Source organism: Aphelocoma coerulescens, chromosome 8, assembly GCF_041296385.1.
Source record: "Aphelocoma coerulescens isolate FSJ_1873_10779 chromosome 8, UR_Acoe_1.0, whole genome shotgun sequence".
NCBI lineage: Eukaryota > Metazoa > Chordata > Aves > Passeriformes > Corvidae > Aphelocoma > Aphelocoma coerulescens.
Genome location: NC_091022.1, coordinates 17,913,359 through 17,939,854, shown reverse-complemented (window position 1 = coordinate 17,939,854; position 26,496 = coordinate 17,913,359). Strand labels below are relative to the sequence as shown.

General features: G+C 39.2%; 2 long non-coding RNA genes across 5 annotated transcripts in view; both read right to left on the bottom strand.

Annotated features, from left to right (window-relative positions):
* Positions 1–26,496, bottom strand: part of LOC138114021 (uncharacterized) — a 254,311-nt gene that overhangs the window by 111,989 nt on the left and 115,826 nt on the right. Inside the window, exon 1 of one of the 4 annotated variants that reach the window (XR_011152449.1) lies at positions 18,199–18,414. The exons of the other annotated variants lie outside the window; for them this stretch is intronic. This is a non-coding gene — a long non-coding RNA (uncharacterized lncRNA). Of the gene's footprint in view, positions 1–18,198; positions 18,415–26,496 lie in introns of those variants that run through there. 4 annotated transcript variants of the gene reach the window in all.
* Positions 1,908–17,789, bottom strand: LOC138114023 (uncharacterized). Its single transcript, XR_011152452.1, has 3 exons — positions 17,713–17,789; positions 5,856–5,981; positions 1,908–2,256 (listed from the first exon to the last, which is right to left on the bottom strand). It is a non-coding gene; the product is annotated as an uncharacterized lncRNA (long non-coding RNA).

Below are 26,496 nucleotides of genomic sequence, written 5' to 3'. Positions count from 1 at the left end.
AAGCTATAAATCTGTCCAAAGGCCAGCAAAGTGCCTAACTTGGCACATCCCTAATAAAATTAGGAATGTGAGTTTATTACATGAACCTTAAGTAGGTTTGGCCAAGATATTAAGGTTTTTGCTTGTGGCAACCATGGCTAATGTGGATTGGTATTTTCATTATAACGCACCCCACAGCATTTCTCAGTAACGTCTCAGGTTTCCAAATTGGACAATAATTTTCTACACTATCTGACACATCACTAGGTGTTACAGATGAAACTCTGTCACTTAACTAAGTACAGTTTAACTTAAAGATGGCGAAGACTTTTCAATAATGCTAATTCTACTGAAAAATGAGGCCAAATTAATTAATACTTCTATTAATGTAACGTGATTTCACTTTGTTAAAGTAAAGAAGCACTTACAGGCTTTTAACCCAAGCTCAGATGCATTGTTTCAGCTCAAGGCAATTGAGAAGTGATTTCTGCTGTAATAAGCTGAAATGCACATTAAGAAAAACAGTGAGAAGGTATATTATGCAGTCTATATTTTAGTTGTTTTTAGCCAAATATGCTTCTCAATTATATGGATACAGAATGTCTCCTCAGAACACTATTCTATAAAGCAGCTTCATGCTGTAACTCCCCTCTGACCATCTTCCACACCAAATTTTCATGTCACAGAAACATCTTTCCTTTGAGGGAAGAAACACACTCTGAGGTTCTCACCTGGCTCAAGAAGAACATATAATTCCTGGCTTCTGCAAAACAAAGGCTTCTGTTTATTACAGCCTGGTACCACATGTGGTTCCAAGCCACACACAGCACTGCAACCACTGCAACAAGAAAAGATGCATCTTAAGATGCTGCAATACCAAACACATGAATGTGCAGAGCTGCTGAAATTCACTTCATGAAAAATACAATACACTCTGGGAAGGAAATATGATTGATTTCCCCTGAGTAGACTGTTTATCAGACAAACACATTTTGCAAACTTTGACATAAATTGTTAGTTTTCTTATCATACTGACAATATAAAACCAGTACCTTTGTAGAAACTTCCTGAAAACTCTTTAATGACCTCTAAACAGTGTTATCTTATCATCATCTGACTTTTTACTTCAATAAATCATTTTAAAATAGGCAAAAAGAAAAATTGATATCAAAAATATGAATTTATTTTCCATAGCTTTAGTATTTAAGATGTGAGGAGTCTTCTCACAGAATAGTTACAATGCTGATAAAACACTCACATCTTTGTATTTGCAGTCATTTTGCAAGAAAAAGAACAACTCTCACCAAAGAGCCTCAGGAGAAATGAAATGAAGACTTGCAGTTTTCAGGTCCCTGTATGCAAAGGTCTGACAGCACTGTTCACTTTGAAAGGCAATTGCATATGCAAATCCCTACTTGATGTCCATAATAGAAAGATGCAATATGGTAACATTTTGTGTGTGCAGTCTGCTTGTTAACATATCTAGGGACCTGCATGCAGAGGAGGCCAGAGCCAGCACACCCAGAGGTATCCAAAGCACATTGTCAACACTTGGGCTATCCCACAATATACAATTAATATTTCAAAACTTTTAAAATAAATTTTTGCTTCAAACAAATAATCTCTTCTGTGCCTGCATTTGCAGCTGTTATTTTAGCAGTCCATAAAATGTATACAAGGAACGCATTGGGCGACAAATGTTCACCAAATTAATGAGTAGATAGAAAACATACAATGGACACTTCCCACCCAAAATAAAGTAAGTCACTCTAAGAATGAAAATTTCATAGCCAGGGACAGGAAAAATACCACATAATCTTAGGGACTAAGAAAAAGTGTATATGCTTCTCAGAATCTGAAAAATCAGTCTTTTCAAAGAACCTGTGTAAAACCAAGAATATTTTATTGGAATTATTTTCAGTGCAAATTCCAAACAATAGGTATTTTCAAAGAGGTTGCAGAGCTGTTGGACACTTTGAGAAGACATAAAACACGTTAGTTACTTGTGTGAATAATTTAGAGCCCTCTGCATGATACTATCATCACAAAAAGGCTATGTCTAACTGCTTATTAGTAGGAAAACACAAAGTGCCTGTAAACCAACACAGCTCTACAATTTTCCTGTTTTCTTCTGCTGTCTGGGAAGAGTCTGCTAGTAACATTGTAGTCCCAGGACGGCTGTCTTCCCCTGTAGCACAAACACACTTGAAAGCACCAAAGCAGCTTTGGAACTGACCAGACATCCTGGCATCTGCATGCCTTTTGTTATTTCTTCCCCTGCAAGGTGAAGGTGCACCAAGGGTGAGAATTGGTGTGATGAGAAAGGCGTATCCTAACCTGTGTGGAATGATCTGAACCAACTCCCGTGTCTGGATACCTCAGAACAGTGTGGACCTCAGTTCAGATCAGAGCTCCAAAGAGTAAGTCACATTTTCCTTTTCAGAGCTACAATTAAAGTATCTCCCTTCTTCTGTGAGAGATTTTTGCACAGCATTGTACTGGATACTAAAAACCTCTCTCAATCCTTCTGATCCCCCTCGATAACTCATTAAATTGACAGAGCAAAGCCTATTATCATACTTTTGCCAATTGCACAGTGATTGTGTGATCTAGAGAAGAACTCATCTGATATCACCAACCAAACTAATATTCCCTACTGACCTTTATCCAATTTACAAATCCCCCCTCTCTCCAGAGATGAAAGGCCAGAGCATTACTCCAGGCTTCCCTCCACAGCCAGCATCTCACATGCAAAAATAAAGGAGGTAAAGAAACACTACGAATCTTGCCTTAAAGCTGACAAACCCTCTCATTGAACAAGATAGTTTATTTCAATTTACTATGAATAATCACATGCAGGTCTGGAGTTCTTAAGTCTTACAGCTCTCCCTAATTCTATGTCTCCTTATTACAGACAGTACAGGCATAAAATATTTCATCACGGTCTTCAGTAAAAGTGTTTTGAATAACCCACCATTCTGCTACACAGCAATTCCTATCCAAATTCCCATCCACATTAAAACTATAGGATTTTGGATGTTGGAATCAGAAAAATACACTGACATGACTAATTGAGACCGAATCAAAAACTGTATTGTACAAAGCTAGGGGAAGAAAAACAAAAGAGTGTTGCATTTTTAAGGTATGATTTTAGAGAATAGGTATTATAGACAAAACAGAGATTCAATTAAGAATTATTTTACAGCTGCCTTTAAAACAATAATTGTTCCCAAGCCTTTGATTGAAAATAAAGTAGTTAGTTTTTCTTTCCAGTGTTTACCATCTGAATTACACATCATGTAAAACATCATGTTAAACATACATACATATTGAAGAAGAAAGCCCACAGTACAGTGTGACATCAAATCACCTTAGTTATCAAAACTTAATGAGCTCTGAAATAGATACAATCCCAATATTGCAGGTCATAAAAAAGATTTTACTTGTGACCTACATCATTCACATAGAAGAATTAAGAAATTAGGACATCTTTCCACTTTCCAGTCATTGTCTAAGTGCCTATTCACAGAGTCTGAGTCCTAAGGGCAAGGAAAAGCACTGGATTTGGCAGGTTTTTCCTATATTTTGAGACATCATTACACAGATCTGTCACAGCTCTGCTCTGCTGACCAGTTTGCACCAGAACACTTCCCACACACACCACCGAGATGAGCAACAAGTTGCAAACTTCATTATGGCCATAGTAGGAAAGAACACAGTACAGCTTTCATTATAAAACACAATATGAGATACAAGATCAAGTGGGAATAACAATCCTCCAAAAAGTAACATGTAGCTTCAATTTTAGCATTTTAGCCACATGCTTTGCATTTACAGAAAAATGTAATTTCTGAGTAGCCGGTCAGCTTGGTAAAATTGCTGAATTGAAATGTAACAGTGAGCGAGACCAAGCCATGGGGTCACCTCAGACCCAGCTACACCAAGCAGGCACCAGCACAACTCACCACCCAGGTCTAAATGCTGGTGAAACATGTCAGGCCTGCAGCATGCTGTGGAAACCAAGATGCCGAAGCTTTGTGCCCAGGGCTTATAAGAATTAAACTCAAAGAGTACAAAGAGTCAAGCAATAGGATTTTCTATTACAGAATGTCACCAATATATATATTAAAAAAACAAACAAACAAAAAAAAGACTGTTGTGCTTCTCAGTTTGCTGTATTGTGTCAGACTACTGAAGTCAAGAGAATCCACCATCTACTTCTACCAAGATTTACTGTTAATTGAGGAAAGCTGAAAAACCAGAGCATCTGAGGCTGTCATGGGCACAACCAAGGATGCAAACAAGGAAACTACTGTTCTGACAGTCCTCAATCACTGACAAAAGCAGTTGCTGGTTACTGAAGGGATGGCCACCATGAGAATTCCAATGAGCTCCATATATTCCACGTATGTACAGTGACAAAAAGGGAGTGTTTCACTCCTGACTAGGCTTTGATTCAATTAATTGTGGTGAGATTAAGGGAAGAGAAAAATGGAAGAGAAACAAGAAATCTGCCTGCCAGGTTGTTTATATTCCAGCAAGAAGTACTTAACAGTACTTCACTAATTCTCAGCTACTAAATGATCAACCCTCACAGCTCTCCCGTAGATATCCAGCATGGCAACTCTTCCAATATAACCTCTTTTAGCTGGGTAATATAAATCTAAGCAGTACAGCGCTGACACTCTACCCCACCCTCACCCACTTCTAATGATGCTCTGGTCCTGTCCTGTCCGCTATAAAATTAAAATAATCACTTTCTCCTTGAAAAAATCTACATTGCATGCCTGCAAGAAAAGGATATTATATCCAATGTATGTACAAATCATCACCTGATCACATTACTACAGCATATTTTAGACCAGACTGGTGAAAAGCTCCCCTGGATAAAAACATGAGAGCAAAATCACCTAAAGAGCCAAGAAAAGAATTTTGGAAGGACTTATTTCTTAGATTCCCCTAAGTGAAAATAATAATTAAAAAATAAATACCATACACAAGCAGAAACATTGTTAAGCTACACAGTTCCATCTTGAATATGCAAATATCAGACCTCAGTCCTACATCAGCTTGAAAAGATGATGTCATGCAGAAAATTAAGATTATCTGATGAAATAATGTTATGAAAAGCAGTTTGAGAAGGTAACTTCTTGAATATAAGTTTTATATATTTCCACACCAAAACACAAGTGGTCCAGGCAAAAAAAGTACAAGACTTTAATATCTTGATCACATTTTGCTTCATAGAAAAACAACTGGGAAATCAGGATATATAAAAGCACATTTTTAATTAAATCTTCAGAGATTGGTGTATTGAAAGGAACTAAATGTTTCATCACCCTATTAATTTAGTGATATGAAATTAATTTCATGTTAATGTGGATAAATAAGGCTGCCTTTAATGTTAATTTCATAAAGCTAATGTCCCATTCAGAAATTAAAAAAAAAACACTAAACAACAGTGTGCAAGCTATCCAGTCTTCAGTGTTGTACTCAAGGGCCTTGAGTAAGTTAGAATCTATTTCCAGCAGCCTGAGAGATGAAGAAGCTTTGTCTGGGATGAAAAAGTGGTACTATAAGGGAGCAGAATTTAGCTCTGTTCTCATGGCCTAAAAGAGGAATTTGTGTCAGGACACTGAGTGTTGTAGATGTCAAGTCTTTTTCTCCTCCCCCATTCTCCTCCCTGTCCCCACTAAATCAAAAGACCTGATCAACATTTCCTCTTGCCTTCAGTTTCCATCCAGAAGACTGATTCTTTAAAAATGACAACAGCTTTAGCATAGTAAAATTACTGCCCTTCAGAATCTCCCCATGCACATCACACAGTCTCTGCGGACCTAAGAGAAGCATATTCATGGTGAGCAAATGCAACAAACCTGTTATGTTATCTCTTTCTTTCCTCTTCAGGGGATCAGAAAAGGAGAGTTGCAATTCAGCAAATCACTCTTCATACAGAATTTTTCAAAAGGGCTTCTTGTCCATTTAGAAAGCTAGAACTGCAGCTGTATAGGGGAAAGCGCTTATTAATAAAAGAAGTTGAAGAATGGGGCTGAAACTCTGAATCTCCTGACCACTAAGGAGTCAATTCCTGCTGCCTTGCATGAGGGGAGAGCAGTGAAATCTTAGCAGTGGTGCTACGCCTGGTTAATGGGGTAGGGAGCTGACATGGGCCCTTTGCAAAGTGGATTACAACAGAATGAATGACCTGTGCTGGATGAATTATTATCAGATAGTTCCTTGAAATATTATGCAAGTTCCAACCTGTTAAACCACATTTCTGGAGTCTTGTCCTTCTTCCTTCAGGATCTGGGACAAAGAAAAGGTGAAATGCAGGAGAAACTACAAGTGCATTTCCTAAGTTGCTACAACAGTTGTTTTGATTTCTAAGGTTGTTTCTCCAGCAGGAGAGAAAGCCTGACAGGCATTTATTGGAACAGAAGTTATTGTACTGGATTTATGGAAGAAATTCATTTTAGGAACATAGTTAGAGGAGAAAGAAAAACAAACTACATACAACTAGTCTACACAATCCAATGAGTTCTACTGTCTTACTATCTTTACATGGCTTAAATCTGTTCTTTCGTTCTTCCTTCCACCCAAAAGCCAGGAATGTTTCCAATATAGCAATAAAATAGAATACAAGTAAAGCACCAAATTAAAAATATTACAACCTCTGGATTGCCATGATTCAGCATTTTTCTCTTCCTTGTGTTTTCTGATTGTTTGCTTGTTGTGTGGGGTGGTGTTTTTGTATACTTCAGAATGACACTGACAAGGTCAGGTGATAATGATACAGGCTCAGAGAATGAGTTTAACACTGGGAAAGGAAATTCAATTAATCAAAGAAACAGATAACTTCCCTAAATTTATTTTATTTGTCCTAGTCTACTTCATTCCTTACCTCTCCACCTTTATCCATCTTGACTTCAAGCACTTTTAAGGATGCATCTTTACATTCTGCACCTTTCTCTTGTCCAAGGCAAGGGAAAGAACACAAGGATGATCTTGCCCTATGAGGTCACTCAGCAATTACTTTTTTGAAAACACTGCACTTTCCCTGATACCGTCAACATAAAACTGAAAGCTGAATGGGTTGGGTCAGAGAAGTTTCAGTCATCTTGGCAAATAATGACTTCTGTTGAGAAAGGGTCCATAGCTAATTCTAATGTACTGGAACACATGACAGCTCCTCATGCCCACCTGGCTGAAGAGTTGTACACCTACACTCTCAATCACACCAATGGATTTGGGAGGAATGTAGTGTAGATGACACTTACTTTATTAATTACACAACAAATTCAGTTGTATGCTCTATAGAGCAATAGAAAATGTCCAGCTTGTAATTAGTAAGCATACTCCAAGAAAATTTCATAGTTTTAACCCTGGAATTAGCAGCTTCTTCCCTTGCTTGGGAGAACAGGCTGGTGTAACCAGTGTGAGCAGAGGAAATGAGGCAGTGCTGTACCTCCCAGCAACTCTATTGGCCCCAAGAGCACTGTGACAGCAGTCCCAGTGGGTACAGGTGTGTATAGCAAGCCAGAAGCGGTTCCAACAAAGCTGCATATCCTGAACCCAGCGCTTCTACACCATTTGCACAACAAAGACCCAGAGAAGCTCTCATTTACTGGTTTACTGCAGTCAGTCACTTACAAGAAGAATCAGTCCTCACAGCACTTTTACAAACTCAGACTTAGCAAGTTCACTGAAACCAACAAATCAAACTAAGAAAACTTCACTGTGTGGTATGAAGCAGTTTGAAGAAAGTGTTAAAAGAAATAGACTGTCTTTCCTCCTTTCTTTCCCACCAGACAGCACAGTTTCTTTCTGAGAATCCATGTCATCATTCAGCTGTTTCTTCTGACAAAGCCAGAATCTAGAACAGAATCTTCATGAAAGAGAAACCAATAAATTAGAGCTCTTTGTGAGGAATTTGCCATTAGTTCTGTTTCTCCCTGCCTATTAAGATTCTTTATTTGCTTCACCCTGAGATTTCTGCTGACAAGTCTACTAATTTACTATTAGCCTAGATAAAATGCTAATAAACAAAATGTCAAAAAATGTATTCATATAACTTTCCCCTTTACGCTGGGCTTGTTTTTAAAGGGACCATAGAACTAAATATTAACATCTGGTGAAATCAGGATGCTTGTTTCCCCTAAAGACTAAGTTCTATTTCAGGCTTAAAAACAACTCGTGAAAGAACTATCTGAAGTTTCCTTATTTCTCTGTTCTGTCGGGCATGCACAGACAACTCTACCGTTCCACAAATTTCAGCAACTGTCCCACCTCCCATCAAAACCAAACAAGAATACCCGTATGGATACATATTATACAATGCTACGCTTTCTACAGACTTTCTGTGGCATCGCACAGATGTTTTATAATGGGATCGTAACATTTCACTAAGCTCCACAGGTAAGTTGTCAGTACTTCTACAGAATCGAACAGAGAAACTCTCCAGAACCTTATTTTTGCTTTTTGCTCCCATATCAGTTTATGTTTTGTTAATGTCTCACTCCCTACCGTTAGACTGGTGTGGAGCAATTATGTCAAAGTGTGTGCTCTTTGGTCGGGTATTCCCAAGGGAGTCCTCACTTCAGCAGATTTGTGCCAGTGAAGTTCAAGTGTATGAATGGGTGGCATCCCAAAGTAACCACTCCTAAACAAAGACACATCAGAAATTGTCACTATGAATTAAAGAGTCCAGGAGTGAAAGCTGCAGGCAGCTGGCCACTGAGAACAGAGACAAGCTGTCATTAGCTGGGCATAAAACACCTAGGTAGAGTGCCAAACTGAAAGGACTCCATAGGAGACTCTTGTATGTTTTCTCATTAATCTTGACCATTCAGAACTTCTGGAGACTGTCATTTTCTTTGTGTAGGACTACTTGTTCAGCCTCTTTAAATAAACAGGCAGTTGAGATGCAAGACAGGAAGCAGTGGTGAGTCACAGGTAAGATATTCCTTCTTTCCTTACCCCCCAGTTCCTTTTAAACTGGAACATATGATCCCCCAGCAACAGCTAGATGTTCTGTGGGGTTGGCATGACACATCTCTCCAGCCAAAACTGTCACTTGTCCTAATACAATTTGCTAGACATTTTCAGAATGAGATGGATGGGAAACACAGCTTCACCTGCTTTTATATGGAAGTAGAGCTCTGCAGTGAGGATGACTGATATTTTAGTTTTAGAGTGTGTTTTGTGAACCATTCAGGTGAGAGGAAGAAAAAGCAGCCCTGAACATTTCCATCTTGCTTGGACTCTAAATGAGACACCTACAATAGCAAACAAAAAGGTACCCTCAGGACACTTTTATGCATTTATTATAAAACAAAGATTAAAACAATTATATGGAAATTAAGGATAATATGGGATAATATGGACAATTTGTCTTCCTCTCAGTCAAACAGTAACATGGCCTAGTTCAACAAATAGCTTCACAGCTTGAGGCACACTGCATGCAAAATGATAAAATGGCTCAGGCTGTGAGGACAGCCTGAATGGCTCAGCTCTGGTAGGTGCGTCTCTGAGAGATCTACAAAACATCTGCACTATTAACCCTTGGCAGAAAAAAACCAGCAAGTTTTTTTCACAAGTTTTCACAACTACATCGATGAAAATACAGACAACTGCAATTATTCACCAGCTCAGAAACCTAAAGAACCAGCATGGTGAAACTAACAGAGCTTTTCTCCCCCATCACTTTCCACTCTTCTCCTCATTTCTAGCCAAAAAGGGTAGCTCCTAAATGTCTGCTCTTTACAGAGCTTCAAAATCTGTTGTGATTGTCCTCTAGTTACCAGCACCACACCTATGCAAGTCATTTTACTCCTAAAGAAAACTATGTTTGATTAAAGAAACTCTTCTAAGAGTGAAATCCTTTTACAGCGGTAGGGTTGGAAACATTCTGGTTCTGAAATAAGGCCTCTCTATTCTGCTGGCACTAAGTGACAGCCTATTATTATTATAATCCAGAACACTTCTCACCACACAGAAGTTAAACTTTGAAGCAACTTCAAAAATATGGGCCCTGGTTTCAACTCAGATAGAGTTAATTTTCTTCTTAGTTGCTGGTACACTGCTGTGATTTGAATTTAGTATGAAAATAATGTTAATCACACACTCATGTTTTAGCTATTGCTAAATCATGTTTACCCTAAATCAAGCATTTTACACTTTCCCATACGCTGCCAGCAAGCAGGTGCACAAAAAACTTGATGAAAACACAGCCTGGATAGGTGACCTGAACTGGCAAGAGGGATATTCCACACCATGGAATGTCATGCCCAGTATATAAACTGGGAGTAGTTGGCCAGAAGTTGCTGATCACTGCTGGGGAACAGGCTGGGCATCAGTCAGCAAGTGGTGAGCAAGCGTATTGTGCGTCCATATGTCCGTCCATCCGTCCGTCCGTCCATCCATCCATCCATCCATCCATCCACCCATCCATCCATCCATCCATCCCTCCATCCATCCATCTCTCCTTTCACTACAGTTATTACTATCTTTTTTTACAGTTATTAAACTATTCTTACCTCAACCCAAGGATCACACATTTTTCCCCCCAGTTCTCCTCCCCCCCAAGGTAGGGGGAATGGGCAGTGAGTGGCTGTGTGGTACTTAGTTGCCAGCTGGCATTAAACCATGACAATATGCTGTTCTTGGTGGGGCAGGCTCTGTCCAGGTAGATAAACTTACAGGGAAGAAGAGAGCAATAACATAGATGTGACAAATTTAGGGCTGCCTTGATGTTCCAAACAGAAAACAACAGGGGTTGAGGGAGAGAGAGGAATGATCAGTAGCTAGAAGAAATCACCGAAACTCATATTACCCTCAAATTTGATAAATATACCTGTTACTATCACTAGCTTTTCTTTTAGGAATGGTTTTCCACAGCTGGAGATAAAAACATTGATTTAATTTTCATACTTTTAGGAATGTAACTAGAAGAAGCTTTCTGCTTTTAGATACAAAAACTTAGAGAACCTGTGAATTATTGAGTTACAACACCCTTTGAGGTACATTAAAACACAAGGTTTTCATTACTGCCAAATACTACTTATCTTAAAGAAACTTATTGCTTAATTATACTTTTTAAATGTTGAAATAATAGTGATTTTTATGATTATAAATAAAATTTTAAAGTTTATCCAAACAATAGAGCAACTTGCCTTCAGAAAAGCAACATAATGTTACTTTTTTTTTTTTTTGCTTTGAGTAATACTGTCACAGTCTTCTTGGTGTTAATGGATACACTTGAAGTATGGTAATACTACCCAAGCAGGACTGTAGCACAGTTTGTCCCTTAGTGAGTTTAAATGTGACCTACCTTATTAAAGAATCACAAAGTCCTTTTCCATCCATTTTGACAAATGTTTTGAATATAAGAATTCATCAGGATTTAGGGGATTAAGAAATCACTGTCCACAAAAAAAAAATCTGCAGAAATTTTCATTAGTTCTTTTATGAGTTGGCAGCAAATACTCTAGCTGTGAACTTTTATGAAGCTATAAATATAAAGGACCTTCTGATACTGGTGTGATGATAATTCTAAATTTCCTTTTTGCAGCTGTAGTTGATCCCCTGTATTTGGTAAAAAAAAAATCTCTCTTTTTGTAATTTAACAGAGAAAGTTGGCTCAACTACTGTATTGCCTTTGAGCACTCTGAGTGGAAGTTCATGAATTAAACCCACATGGCACACAACCCCCATCCCCACCTTTCCCTTAAGGTGGCTATAAAATGTCAGTAGAAAGCCAAGCTGTTTATTTTACTTAGCATTTGATTTCGTAAGTAAATGAGTTTCTAGTGGGGCGTATCTTTGTAACCAGCTCCCTTACATCACTAAACTTTTATTAAGCTATGCAAGAAATACTAAATCAATCATCAAATATTTAAATTCAATACTAAGCATGAAAAATAAGAATATATGGTAGGCAACATATTCCATAAAAGACTAGGATGTTTGATCATGGGGGAAGAAAAAATATTCTTTGCTACTGACAGCTTTTTACAAAACTTGATTCCCCAGGGGTTTTATTTTTTGGGAATAAAATTTAAGAAGGGATTTTGTCTACACATTCGAGAATCTCTGTGGTGAACAGTATTCCTAAGTTACTCTGATAGATTTGTGCTACTCTAGATTTGCTGGAGTACTGTCAATATGTTTCATTTAATTGCCCAATAGGCAAGGAAGACTAATTTTCCTCCCAGTGTCTTGGAAGAAGGACACAATCTGAGACAGAAAGAAACTGGAGCAGCAAAGAAGCAGTCCAGAATAAAAACCATCTGACAAGAGAAACAGATATGCTGGCCTACAATTACTGCAGTAGCAGCACAATACTTGTTATTCCTTGTATGGTTTCCTAGGCTTCTCAGGAGCTTGAGCAGAAAAGAGGTAAAGTAACCAGGCTGTCCAGGTCTACACCAAAACTCACTGTGAGATCAGTTGCATTGGTTCATATCTCTCCCAAGGCAAACCCAGTATCACCTTAACTAATGGAAAGTTATCAATCATGCAAAAGAAGAAAGCCACAATTAGATACCCACTCCTTGTATCTGTAAATCTAAGAATCGAAATGTCATATTTCATTCACTGACTCTGCTTGGGATTATGAAATAAGGTCAGCAAGCAAACTCTGCAGGGAATGTACTTACTGGACTGGACTAATGATGGCGTACAATCTAAATCTGAAGAGCTTGGCTAGAGTCCTGCACTCAACATAAAACATATTTCAGAGCTGAAATAGTTCCTCTGAGTACCTGTTATTCATCTCCACTGATGGGAAATATAGGGAGTCCTATATGTCCTTTGTCTCCATATATGGTGCATTTTCCTATGATACAACCGGATAATGCAGGGTGTTTGCTGATATATCTAAAAAGTAAACAGTTATTAGTCCTTTTTTTTTCCCAGCATTATTCTGTAGTGATTTGGAAAGTTCAGCCTTGGAATTTAATATATGAAATATGTTTTGAAAGAAGCTATAAGTAGCTTCAGTGATGAGAACAGAGGGTCCCTGTCCCTCTTTCTATGGTTCTATTTTACAAAGCAGACCACAAAAATGAAACATTGGAGATTCTTATTTGCTATCATTTTAATAGTTGATAAATGGACATCAGTTCATGTACACAATTTTTAACAGAACCAAAGAATCATTTAGGTTGGAAAAGGCCTCAGAGCCTTTTCAAGTACAAACACTGACTGGTTACCACCTTGCCAACTAGACCATGGCAGTAAGCACCATGTCCAGTCATTTCTTGAACACTTCCAGGGATGGTGATGTCACCACCACCCTGGGCAGTCCATGCCAATGTTTAACAATCCTTTCCATGAAGAAATTCCTCCTGATGTCCAACCTGAAATTTCCCTGGCACAGCTTGAGGCCGTTTCCTCTTGTTCTATCACTTGCTACCTGAGAGAAGAGGCCAGCCCCCACCAGGCTACACCCTCCTTTCAGGCAGTTGTAGAGACTGGTAAGTTCCCTCTGAACCTCCTTTTCTCCTGGCTGAGCTCCCCCAGCTGCTCCTCACAGAACTTGTGCTCCAGACCCTTCCCCAGCTCCAGTGTCCTTCTCTGGGCTCACTCCAGCCCCTCACTGTCTTTCTTGTCATGAGGGGCCCAGAACTGGACAAAGCACTCGAAGTGGGACCTCACCAGTACCAAGCACAGGGGGGCAATCACTGCCCTGGTCCTGCTGGCCACACTATTGCTGATACAGGCCAGAATGCCATTGGCCTTCTTCAATTTCCAGTTTCCTTTGGAAAAAATACAGTTCTAAGGTGCCTAAACGCACATTATTACTAAACAGTGGTTTATTAGGTGTTTCCAACAGGTGACTGTAATTAAAAATACGGTCACATCTAAGGAAAGTAATCCAGGTGAACAGGGGCCTCCATTTGTCTCCTTTACAGGAGTTAGCCATGTAAAGTTCAAGAAGTGCACAGATATAACTTAGAAACCTAATTAGGCCATTAGAAGTAAACTCCATTAAAAACCACCCTTCAGCTTTAACAATAAACTGCAGCCATTACAAATTTAATACTGCACTAGCAAGTAATACTGCCATTGAATAATTCAGCATTCTGTAACATAACGTGAGATGAGAGGAATGAGAAAGCACAATTGCTATTTTCATTATGACATGCCTTTTTGGGAGGTATAGTATAAACCTCATATCACTGACACTAACTCTTTTAGCATCTTATTGGCAGTCACAATTAGACAAAATGTAGGACTTTCTAAGAGCAAAACAAGTTCTTGGCTAGATTTCTTCAGCCCGATATACTTCAGACTTTTATTTATGGCTAAATTGAAGCTGGATGTCAAATCTGGGTCCCTTAGAACAAAATCTTAATAATTAACTGGCAAAACTGAACATGGTCGTTTCTGACACACCTACACTGGTAATTATTGCTTTGAGGCCATTTACTAATGAAATTAATGTATTCATTGCCCTAACAAATTAGCATAACTCATACATAATGCCCCACATTTCAAGACCTTCCTAGAAAAACAACACTTAATACCGCAGAATGAAATGGCAAGGGCATTACATGGAGACAGTATTCACTGAATTACTACATGTTAAAACCACAATGGCTAAGTGTTAGCTATAAAGTAAAATGTAAACACAATGTGGGTATTCAAACCATTAATAGTGTAGTCGAGAGTATACAATCGATGATTATCTTTGCACTTCAAATAAACACACATTACAATAGCAGTAACCATGGAATGTAATTAACTGGCTACTTTTAGAGATATGAGTATGAAAAGGAGGCAGTGCTGAAGCAATTTCTTCTTCTTTCTCAAATTCATAATAAATACAGTGTGGCTACTGTGCTTTTTCACTCATATTTCCATTCAGATTAATTCAGTGCCTGGAAGTGGCTACAGCAGCCATAGGGTCAAGCAACAGCGAAAGGCAGGATTAAATGCATTACCTTTGGAAATGACTAAAACATTAGCACCAACCTATTGCCATTATTAATTGGTAAGATTCTCTTAGTAATTCCCTGACTTTTCTATTTCACCATGCAGAACAGAGGTCACGAATGCAAACTATCATGTGGGTAGATGCAGCCCCAGTTTGATGGAGGGCAAGGTGGAAAGCACATCTGCTGTGCTGGCTCACCTGGCAGACTAGGGGCTGCACTGAGGCCCCCAGGCCACAGACCTAACGTGCACTGCCATTGACAGACCACTTGCATCCTGTGACCTGCAGAGTGCTGGTATGAGGCAGATTATGTAGGAGGAGCCATTGCTTTTGAGCAGGAATAATCTCTGTATATACTTGAAATGATAAACTTACTTTGAAGGAGAAGATGGGGGCAAAACCACAATGGGTTTGCGGAAAGTCATCTATACTCTGCATTGCTCAGAATTGGCAGATGGGAGGCCTGAGAGCTAAGGAAAATTTGACCAGGTCTTTCTTCCACACAACTGAGGAGACAGCCCTAAGGTCAGTTACAGCAGGGTTACTTTGCTTGTGTTCTCTACAACTGTCTAAAGGTTATTTCCTTCTGAGAAGCACTCATTAGGAGCATATTCTTGTGCCACCCTTTTCTCCCCTCCTACACAAGCACAAATGCAAAGAAACACAGAATTTCTTAGCAGACCCTCAACTGCATCAGTACCTATTGCTACAAAGGAAAGCCAAAAAAAAAAAAAAAAAAAAAACAAACAAAAAAACCAAAAGAAACCCAAGGGGAATATTATGGAATAATCACCTCAAGCAAGAAGTTTCCCTGGAACCCCATCTATATGTGTTTGGCTCCTGCCCACAAGCACAAAGTTTTACATCTTTATTAATGTTTTTAGTCTAGTCAATGTAATTTAGATTCTCTCATTATCCATACAAATGCCTGATCTTTTTCAACCCTCTTATGTTCTCCACTCCCATGATATTTTCTGCCAATGAGTTCTATATGCTAATTAAAAGTTGCATGAAATTTCATTTGACCAGTTCTCTATTTCTTACTTTTCACGTCGTTCCCTTTCCTCTCCCAAAAATTCCTCTCCATTTTAGACTTCCTCATTTTGCAACTTTGCCCACTTTGAATTAAAAATCCAAGTCTCTCCTACAGTAGTCTTTCTTTGACTATATCTAGATTTCTTCTGTTTTAACTTCATATTTTTTCATTATTTGTTTTTAAAATAGAAAATAACCAGAACACAGGATAGCGTAAGAGATTTTTCTAGCCTGTTGAATTTGCTTTAGACACTGCAAACACCCCGTAAGCACATTTTAGAACGTTTAAACAGTCCAGCAATAGATTCCCAGTGTTGAATCACAAAATTTCTTGTATTCTTTCTCAGAAAGACATGAAACCTAATTATACTGTGGCTATTACTAAGTATAGATTGATACCTTGAGGCAATTAATGTATGACTGAGAGCTCTCTGTTTGTGCCTGTCTGAAGAAGCAGCTGATCTTTGGCCTAATCTTGCGAATTGTCAAGAAACTGCTTCTTTGAACTTTGGCCTGTTGACACACAAAGCCATTTTATAAATGGGTAAATGCTACCTCATTAATACTCCTCACAACTGCACAGGCAGGGAACAATTTTCATTTACACTACCTCTTCTTTACACTCAAACAGTCGGGCTCTTATGTATTTCTGTGTGTGTTATATAAAGCCAGAGTAACAGCAAAGCGGCATTAGTGAGAACAAGAATAAGGTCTTCAACACCATTTCATTGAACAAGCAACAACCAGTATAAGGCTACCTTTTTTTTTTTTGGTGAGTTTTCTTCTAATTTAAAAATAACTCCATACCAAAACACTTTCACAAATTTTAGATATTCCTAAAATATTTAAAAACACTGCCCTAGAAGACCAGCAGTTCCCAGCCAAGCTATTGTATACCTGTGCATTGAGAAAGAATAGCTGGTTGGACCACAGAAATCACAGAATAACAAGGTTGGAAGAGACCTCCAAGATCTTCGAGTCCACCCCATGTCCTAACACCTCAACTAGACTATGGCACCAAGTGCCATGTCCAGTCTTTTTTTAAACACACCCAGAGATGGTGACTCTACCACCTCCCTGGGTAGACCATTCCAGTAATTTATTATTCTTTCAGTGAAAAACTTTGTCCTAATAATCCAGCCTATAGCTTCCTTGATGCAGCTTGAGACAGTGTCCTCTTGTTCTGTCAGTTGCTGCCTGGTGGAAGAGACCAACCCCTGCCTGTTTATAACCTCCTTTCAGGAAGTTGAAGAGAGTGATGAGGTCACCTCTAAGTCTCCTTTTCTCGAGGCTAAACAATCACAGTTCCCTCAATCATTCCTCATAGGACTTGTGTTCCAAGCCCCTCACCAACCTTGTTGCCCTCCTCTGGACACACTCAAGCATCTCAACATCCTTCCAATCTATACCCCGTCCTCATGGCTGGTCTGTTCTATAGCCCTAGATTGAAATACTCTCACATCTGAGCTACTTTGTCCAGCTAATAATTATGAACTACAATATTGCATTACTATCAACTGTTTGAGTCACATTTATGTGGTGAAGGTCAGTTGTCTTTCATCCCCAGGCACTTAGTTCACCTGCTTTTCACTTTAGGGTTCTCATTGGTATATAGGTTTTATTTTTGGCAGCATGCCTACTTTTAGTTAATTCCTTTGTCTGACATGTTGTTACTTCCCTCAAATATGCCTCTGCAACCTTTCTTCCTCCAGGTCAGGTGTAATTTCTGTTCTATCATTTACTACTGGATACAGAGTTACCTTTGTATTGCTGACATTCCCAGCAGATGTCTTTGTCTGACCCAAGTGCTCCTCACCACCTGTCGCCTTGCTTCCACATTTGGCTATAAATAATCCTCCCCTTGCTGGTTTGACTATAAATAATCCCCTCCCCAGCCTGTTGGGTTATGGAGTCAGCTGGTTCCAATTTAGGCAAGGTAGAGCTTCTCTTTCCTTTATAGAGTTAAGAGTTCCCTCTCTTCATTGTGTTACCCACACAGAAATGCTGCCACTGCACAAACACACAAATACAGAAATGTATTGGTAGATCCCTAAACCAAATCTTTTGCCTGTTCATCTACATTTTCATTCTAGCACCTCTCACATCTCAAAGTTACAGCACCATATGTACAAGAGACACTGGGCTGTGCTTATGATCAAATTGACCTCTGCTTGCCTTGCTTCCCACAGGAGGGCCGACATGTTTACTTTGTGGTCAAGTCCTACAGGGCACCCTCAGCTACATACCTTGCACATATGAATGTGCTTGTGGACCTGGGCAGGTGACAGGGCTGTGGTTCTCACCAGCCTCCATCTGTTCTAGCCCACATATCCTCTGTAGGTGCCACAGCCAGTGTCTGGACATGAAGGCAGATGGAAGTTCTTAGAAATGACCCCAACGTAACTTTCTGGAGACACCCTGAAGCATGTTATGGGTGTCTAAAGTATGTGGACAGGTATCCATGATCTTGTGAGTTGTGAGCTCTTGTGACTGCAGGTTTCTATCAGCACAGGTGCTTTGCAGTTTTACTCAATGAGCTGCAATTAGATCCTGGCAAACACCTGTCTGACGTATCCAGAAACTGTTCCCTTGAAGCTCATGTATCTGGTGCTCAAGGAAACAGGTTTCTCTTCAGCATTTCTCATATAAGATCTGGCATTTTAATAGACATTTTGCACATTTCAGAAGCAAAGAAATGCATTAAATTCACTTCAGTAGTTTGGTTGTGAACTGTACAGAGGAACATGGTACGTTAGTGTACATTTACTTGTTTCCCTTTTAAAAAAAGATAAGATGGAGGAATGCTTTAGTCAGACTAGTGTGGCTAGCATGAAGTTGAGGGAGTCAGTCTACATACCAGCAGCCAGGATTTAAGAGGCTGTCTACTGACAGTTCTTATAGAAAGAAGGGAGAGGGGAAAACCAAACAAGAAGCATCCCATCCCACCCTACCCACAAAAAAAAAAAAAAAAAAAAGAAAAAAGTGCAGCATGGAAGTTAAATCCAATTGAAAGAGGCACATGATTTTTCTTAATGGACTGTCTTCCATAGTTTTGGCACACCACTTCTTTAGGGAGTCTCTTTCACATTTCTCTTCACAGCTATACCAAGTAACAAATGCTGCTTCTCAAGGTTTTGGCTCAAGACTGTCCTACAGAGGATGAGGCAGAAAACAGGCAGCACCAGAATTTGACTTGAGAAAATATTCTGTGTTTATGGCATCCTTGGGAAAAGCAATGACTGCAGCAGTAGTAGTGGGCCACCTGCAGCAAGATAAGCAGTAAGTGAGAATTAAAGAGGAAAGAAAATGCTGACTGATTTTCTCAAAGACATTAAAGAGCCAGAAAAAAGTGATGGATTTTCTGGGGTAAAAATTTTTATCTTCAATAAAAATTTAGAGTAAAAGCAGAGATTAAGGAGTGACTAAGACTGTGGAAAAGAGCTGGTGAGAGAAAGTATAGTAGAATCTTGAGAAGATAGAGGTGTCTGTATTTATTTAATGGCATCATGCCACTTTACATGTAGTGAAAACCTATATTTAGTGCCATGTATTATCTAACTTAGACAGAGGCATTGTGTGATAGGGGTTAATGTGGAGAGTGCCAAATTGGGCAGTGATGTCCCTACATGCAACTGGAGGCACTAATGCAGCATAGCTGGAGGAACTCTGTGTGACCTTAAAGGCTGTACATACAAGTCTTGCCTGCAAAACCCATGAGAACTTTTCCTGCTATGATTATAAACTTTACTAAGTTAGACTCTCACGGAGTTATATAACCCTATGTGGTAGTTAATGAAGTGCTGGATGTAAGAAAAATAACTGCAATGTTATTTTGCCCCTGGTATGCTTTGCCTTATAAGGATTGAACCTAGAGCTAATTCACTTGTGTTTTGTGATCTCTATCATGCTGCAATAATAATACCTAGCACTCTGTAGCACTTCTCACTCATAAAAAGTGCTTTATAAACATTATCTAATTATTAATCTTCACAACAGTCCTGTGATAAAGGTATACAGGTCAATTTAATGTTCTCTTTTAATAAACTACTAGTGCTTTATTAAATGGAAAAGTATAGAACACATTAAATTCACGTAAGAGAAACAAAAGTTAGTGAACAAATTGCAATTCTCCCTACAACATTCTAGATGGGCAATACACACAGCAAACTGTCAGTGATCACCACCTTAGAGGTCCACAGAGAGCTGTCCATATAGCAAATACTTCAATTACCTGGTTGAGACTCATTGTTTTTCCGGTGATAACATGAATAACATGAAAGCAGAGAGACTCTACCAAAACAACTGAAGTTCCTTAATCAAGACCACACTATACTAAGTTCTACACAAGCAAAGCACAGTAGTCCCTACCCTACAGAGCTGGAGATCTAGGTATAACACCAAGGGGTAAGAGATGGGAAATAGGAGGAAATCAGTACAGTTAAGCAGCAGTCATCCCTGCTCATACTGCATCTGCCTACGGAAACATACACAGAGCAATTTTACACCAGTATACTCATTATCTCATTAGTACCCTGTAGTTCTCTCTGGTGATACATCTCAAGCTTCAGTGTTTACGATCGAAGACAGGATAAGAGTTTGGCATTTCGTTAAACACATCATACAACTAGTCCCATACTAGCTACTGTGAAGAAAATTAACTCTACCCCATCTAAAACAAGTACATTTACTCAATCACAAACTGAGTTTTCCACAAGGTCACCATTTTACACAGTGCATGGCATGGTGTCTGTGGGATGAATCGATGCAGGGCAGAAGGCTGCTGCCCAAGGATGAGATGTGCTGCCCCATGCCCTGGTGACATTCAGAGTTATGTAATGAGAGAAGAATGTAGGGGGGCTGAGAAAAAAAGGCAATTTCCTACTCCAGGTAGTTAAAAAGTCACCTCAGTGAGTTTGGAGTCTACATCTGCTTTTTTCATAAGACAGTCTATGAGATGCAGGACAAGTGTCCTAAAGCCAAGCTTTTCACTCAAGGTCACCTACCAGCTGTATGTTCCTCATGTGCTCTGTGCCCGACTGAAACTGGGGTCTGCCTTGTTCGAAGTGCTGGTCACTCATGAATGCAGCTGAAATTAAAGGGCGCTGTGCTTTCAGCTTACTACCATTACCAATGTTAAGTATTATGCAAAAGATAGGAGCAGGATGTCTCCTGGATTCCCAAATTAGTAGGTATTTTCAAGTAGGTGCCTTGATTTACTCTGCCCCAGTCTCCATCTGTCAAATGAGGACAGTAATTCCTCCTCATTTCACGGCCTGTTGTGAAATAACTTCATTAATGGTTTTTGAAGCACTGTAGTGTTGAGTGCTATGCAGAAACCTAGGAGGAAATTAATAGTTCTGTCTCTGGAGCAAGTTCTGAAAAGCATGCAATAAAAAGGCCCTGAAGGCACACACTTAACGGAAGAGAAAAAAAAAAATTGGATTTGATACACTTGAACAAAATATTTGAACTGCTCAATGAGTGACTGCTGTACTTGCATTATCCAACAGATTTCATCCTCATTTTAAACTCTCAACTCATAATCTCAGCTTTTATTTGTAAATTACCATGTTTCTAAAAATTCAGATCTATCCAGCTCTCCACAAATACCATAGCATGGTATCCTACTGATAAGCCTGTGACTCAACAGCATCACTAGGAATATTTAGAGTCACTGTACAGACCTCAATCATTTCAGCTCATGAAATAAGGCAACAATAGCATCTTTCTCAACAGGAATCAGTACTTAAAGGAAAGAAGATCACACTTTGACAATAGATTTTGATGGTATACTGAAATAGCAAAAGAAAGATGTAATTCAAGGGAGAAAAACTGCTCTAAATTTTACACAGAACAATGCATATTCACTTCCTTTCCAGAAACAACCAAACCATTTTGATCATAGTCTTTCCAAATGTTTTGCCCCAGGAGGAAGCCCAATGTGGAAGTTATCAACCCAAACAGTTAAAGTTTGTGAAGAAATTAATTTAAAAAATCCTGTTTACAGTAATTTATGAGAATTTTCAGGCAATCATGATGACAGTCAAGATTCTCTGCCCTACCTAGAATACACATGCTCACACTGTTCTACACAGTGTTTTGCTTGCTGTGCAACTTATTTTAATTCTCTCCTAGCACATCTTCTTCAGTGCTGAGGGGGTTTTATCATTTATTTATTTTTATTACACACTCCCGAGCTGTTTCTAGGGAAGAATATTTTTCTAGGGAAGAATATCATTCCTTAGCTTCCCTTAAATAATATACAGATGACTAATCACTGTGGCACCCAGGAAAGATACGTCAGGTAGAGTAAACATTCTGAAAAGAATGAACCCTTGAGCTATCCCTGCCAAGTATTCTTACCTGGAACTGTCACAATGATTGTGGTGCAACCAAAGAAGGAACCTTTGATGACTGAGGAGTTATCCGAATTAAACTGCTTGGTGAGGAGAAAAAAGCCTACTTCCAGTTTGTCTAAAGCAGTGCTATTTAACAGAAATGATAGAACCACAGGGCTGCCATTCTTGACTATAACACTGAGGCTATCAAATGCATTTCTAAAAATGTGAGTGAGAGAAAACCGCTATTGTCTGCTTTACTGCCACTTGTTCAATTTGCTTAAAAAGTACAAATGCAATGGCTGGTTTTTGGCTGAATAACATTACGCTAGTATGTTTTATAAGGGGCTGGAGCTAAAACTAGAACTGCAGCTCCCCCACCAACAACATAGAAAAAAGGACATTTAGTGCCCTACATACCTTCTAAATCCAGACTTTATAAAAATCAAGTGTGCAGAACAGTGCTTTATGTTTATGATTCCCAGGGTAAAGAAAGTCCTGAACATTATGATGTTACTCCCAATATGAAAGAGGAGGCAACCTTTTTTAGGTGTGCTGAAACAATCTAGTTTAGATGTGCTATGGTACAATCTACTTGTTCTTTGAAGTTTTTTAGAACTGTTCTTATGTGCATATCAAGTCTAACTTCTTAAATCTCCTTTTTACCCTAGTGCTGGCTACTCCGCGTAGAAAGCAACTTCCCCCTAATTTTAAAGCAATGTTTGCAATGTCCTCTCCATACTTCCACTTTTTGTCCCTAGCTGTCTTACTTTATGTAAGACATAAAGTCTTCATCTGTATTTTGAGACCAAATCCAGTCATCTGAGTAACAATTCTGATGCCCTGAAACCTGTCGTGCAAAGCAATGAAAGGATCAAAAGAGGATGTTGTCTGAATTACTGGAAGTGTGAAGCCTAACATATCAGATATGGCTGGCATGCAGCCTGTTACAGCGTTTAGGAGACCAACACCCCACCTCCCCCAGAGTCCCCACAGATTTGGGGGACTCACACTGTATATGCAGCCCAGAGGCAGAGTAGAGAGCACAGAGGCAGTTTCAGGGACAGCAAATGCCCACAGATCTCCCAACTGACAGTCTCCCATCCTGAACTACTTCTGTCAAAACTGAACTCCATCCTGTCACCAACACATCACTGGTGGAGAACAAAACTCTAAGCAAAATATGTGGGAAAGAAGAGAGCTCACTTAACTGGCTACAAAGCTGAATTCACAGCATTGAACACAATGCTACAGTACAGTATTAAATACGACACCTCAGACAAAGAAGTAACTGATGTCCCAGCAGTAGGCTTAAAACTCCTACTTTCTCAGAGCAAAGTAAAAAAACACAAACCAACAACTTAAAATGGACAGATTCCTTCTCCTCTTGCCACAATTCCTTACAATAGTTCATCATCCACAGTGGTCTCTTTGTTATCAGGCAGCTAGTATTTCCCTTTTCCAGATGTATTCTCGTATACTTTGTGGTACAGACAGTAATGGTTTGTTTGGTCCTCACAGGCATCTGGAATATAGGCCTGTGGAATGCAGCTGGGAGCTGCATATGCACAAATGCCTGTGCTGGAGCTGAAAAGAGCAAATCCACTTCAAAGGAGCAATGGAGAGAGTCAGATAGTGGTTGGACAAGAAGGATGATGTGAGGAAAGGGAAAAGATAATGGGAGCTGTGGTTTGAATGTGACACTTATGAGAGGATTAATACAAATAATTATGACCAGCTAGCAACAGTGTCCTCTCAGGTGGGCTGCATCTGACCAATGTTAGCAAAAGCTCCTTGGAGCACAGAGTCCAGTATGAATTTTCGGTAATTTACTCTGATATGAAAATAGACCTAATCTGATAATATGCTGCTGTCAAGAATCAGTGAGAGGAAAATATTTCAGGCCACATTTGTCTATCAACTCACTCTTGTTGTCTCATATAAACTCAAACTTATGATCAGACACATTTCTTCATGGAGCCACCTCTGAAGTATACAGTTCAGTAACATACCTCAGAAAAGTAGCTTCTATTACACAATAAATAGAAATGCAACCTCTTTACTTTTCAAGCAATTTGTCTCATTACTCCCAAATTAGAGTAACAACCCCTTTAAAATAACAGAATAAATCCACCCCTTTATTTGTTTTAAAGGCAGAGGAAGAAAACATCTTTTAATCTCCTCTATGGCAGGAGACAGCTGACTGGAGATTATAGGGGTGTACATGTCCACAGAAGAGAAGGGAATTCACACACAAAACTGTAGATGAGGAAACAACAGCTCGAACTCCATCTGACATGTGAGAATGACTTACAGACCTGGATGCTTGTGTTTCAATGGAGATTCAAGAGAGAGCTGATACGGAAAAAGGACTCATTTCTAATACACTTTTATGCCTTGGAAGTGGTCTGTCAACATTAGAATGACTTACAGCTATGTGCTGTATTCTCCAAATCTGTATTTCTCATTTTCCTAGTACTTCTAGAGCACTACCTACACCATGCTTTCCTGATCTGTAGACTGCCAATTTCACATTAATAAATACTGTCAAAAAATTGCATATAAACAGTTGCATCATTTACCTATGCTGTAAATACGCTTTGTGTCAGATTATCTCCTGTTCAAGAACACTAGAAAAAAAACCCACACAAACAAAACAGATAGTTAGTAATTAAAATTATTTAAATCATATCTTTTCCAGCCAAGTACCCATAAAACCTTCTAGTATCATCCTCCTGGCAGCATTCAAGAATAGCAAGGGCAGATCTGTAATGAAAAGTGAATGCCTGACTATCCTGAAATCTATTTCATATTTGATAATTGGCACCTTTCTACCATTTAGAGTTTTCATATTATGCAAATGCTTATATACTGCGAGTCAATGAAGTATAGAAAGATAAGCTTCAAGTACATTATGGACAATCAGCACAAACTAGAGCTCAGGATCCCTGGGTCTCCCTGAGCTTTTGGAAACAATCAAGGTTCATGGTGTTCAGCCATTGCCTCAAGGGAAATACACAGTTTCAGTGAGATAACATACTCAAAGTGACATGAGTTTTTGTAGCAGAAGTACGACCAACAAAGACCTGTCCTTCATAAACCAGCTTTCAATAATATGGTTATCAAATCCAAATTATACACTTTACAGACCCCAAATGTGCCCACATTTCAGACCTTGAAACAGAAAACCTGATTCTTACATAAGAATTTATTTATCAATCAAGTTTAAATGAGGTTCAATAAAAGTCCAACTACAAAAGGCAGCTCTGCAAGACACGAAGGTTCAGCAAAACAAGGGCAACTTTAGCTGGTCTCAAACACAGTCTGAAGTAGGAAAGAGGGGGAGAAGGGGAGAGAGAGAGAGAGAGAGAGGGAGAGAGAGACAGCACCAGTCTCTTCTAAAGAGGTGCACCAGTGACAGGATGGGAAATAATGGACACCAAGCTGCAACAAGGAATATTGCAATTAAATATTGTTAAAAGGGGGAAAAAATAATCATTAGGACAGTAGAACACTAACACGTAGGACAGAGAGATTGTGCAATCCCTGCCACTGGAGATGTTTAAAACTTGACAGGACCTGTCCTGAGGAACCTGATCCAAACTGGCCTTGCTTTGACCTGGGAGCCTCAATTCTTGCAGACTCGCCTGAGGGCTTGTAGCCTTCACCTGACTCCAAGGTGGAGTGAAACAGGCCACTCCTTGTGGTCAGAAGAGAGTGAAATCTCCTCTACCATGAAGCAAGTGCAAATTTTAACCTGGAAAAACCTTGGCCTTTTGTTTTGTGTATCAAACTTAATGGTGGTTCAAAGTATGTTAAAGAGTAATTAAATAACTGATAAATTGCCTAGACTGCTAGCAGGCAAACTGCCCCATCATAACGGCATCTTCACCTGAAAAAGACTGTGAAACAAGCATGTCACATGCTATTTCATAGATGTATTAAACTACTTACTGTAGTGGCTTCCTTAAAACCCAGTAAAAAGTGAGATACGGTACAGAACAAACACCCTGCTGTGCCTACCTGGTTTCCAAACAAAAGCCCACAGAGCAGAGAAGGAGAGAGGCAGTTTAAGTTCATAGTTAAGTGCGGCTCCACAGCAGAAGTTCTGGAAACATCACATCATCTCAAATTCATTAAATCAATTTTCAGTTCCTGAATATTCGTGAGAGATTGCCATACAGCTTAGATTACCCATTCTTTGTA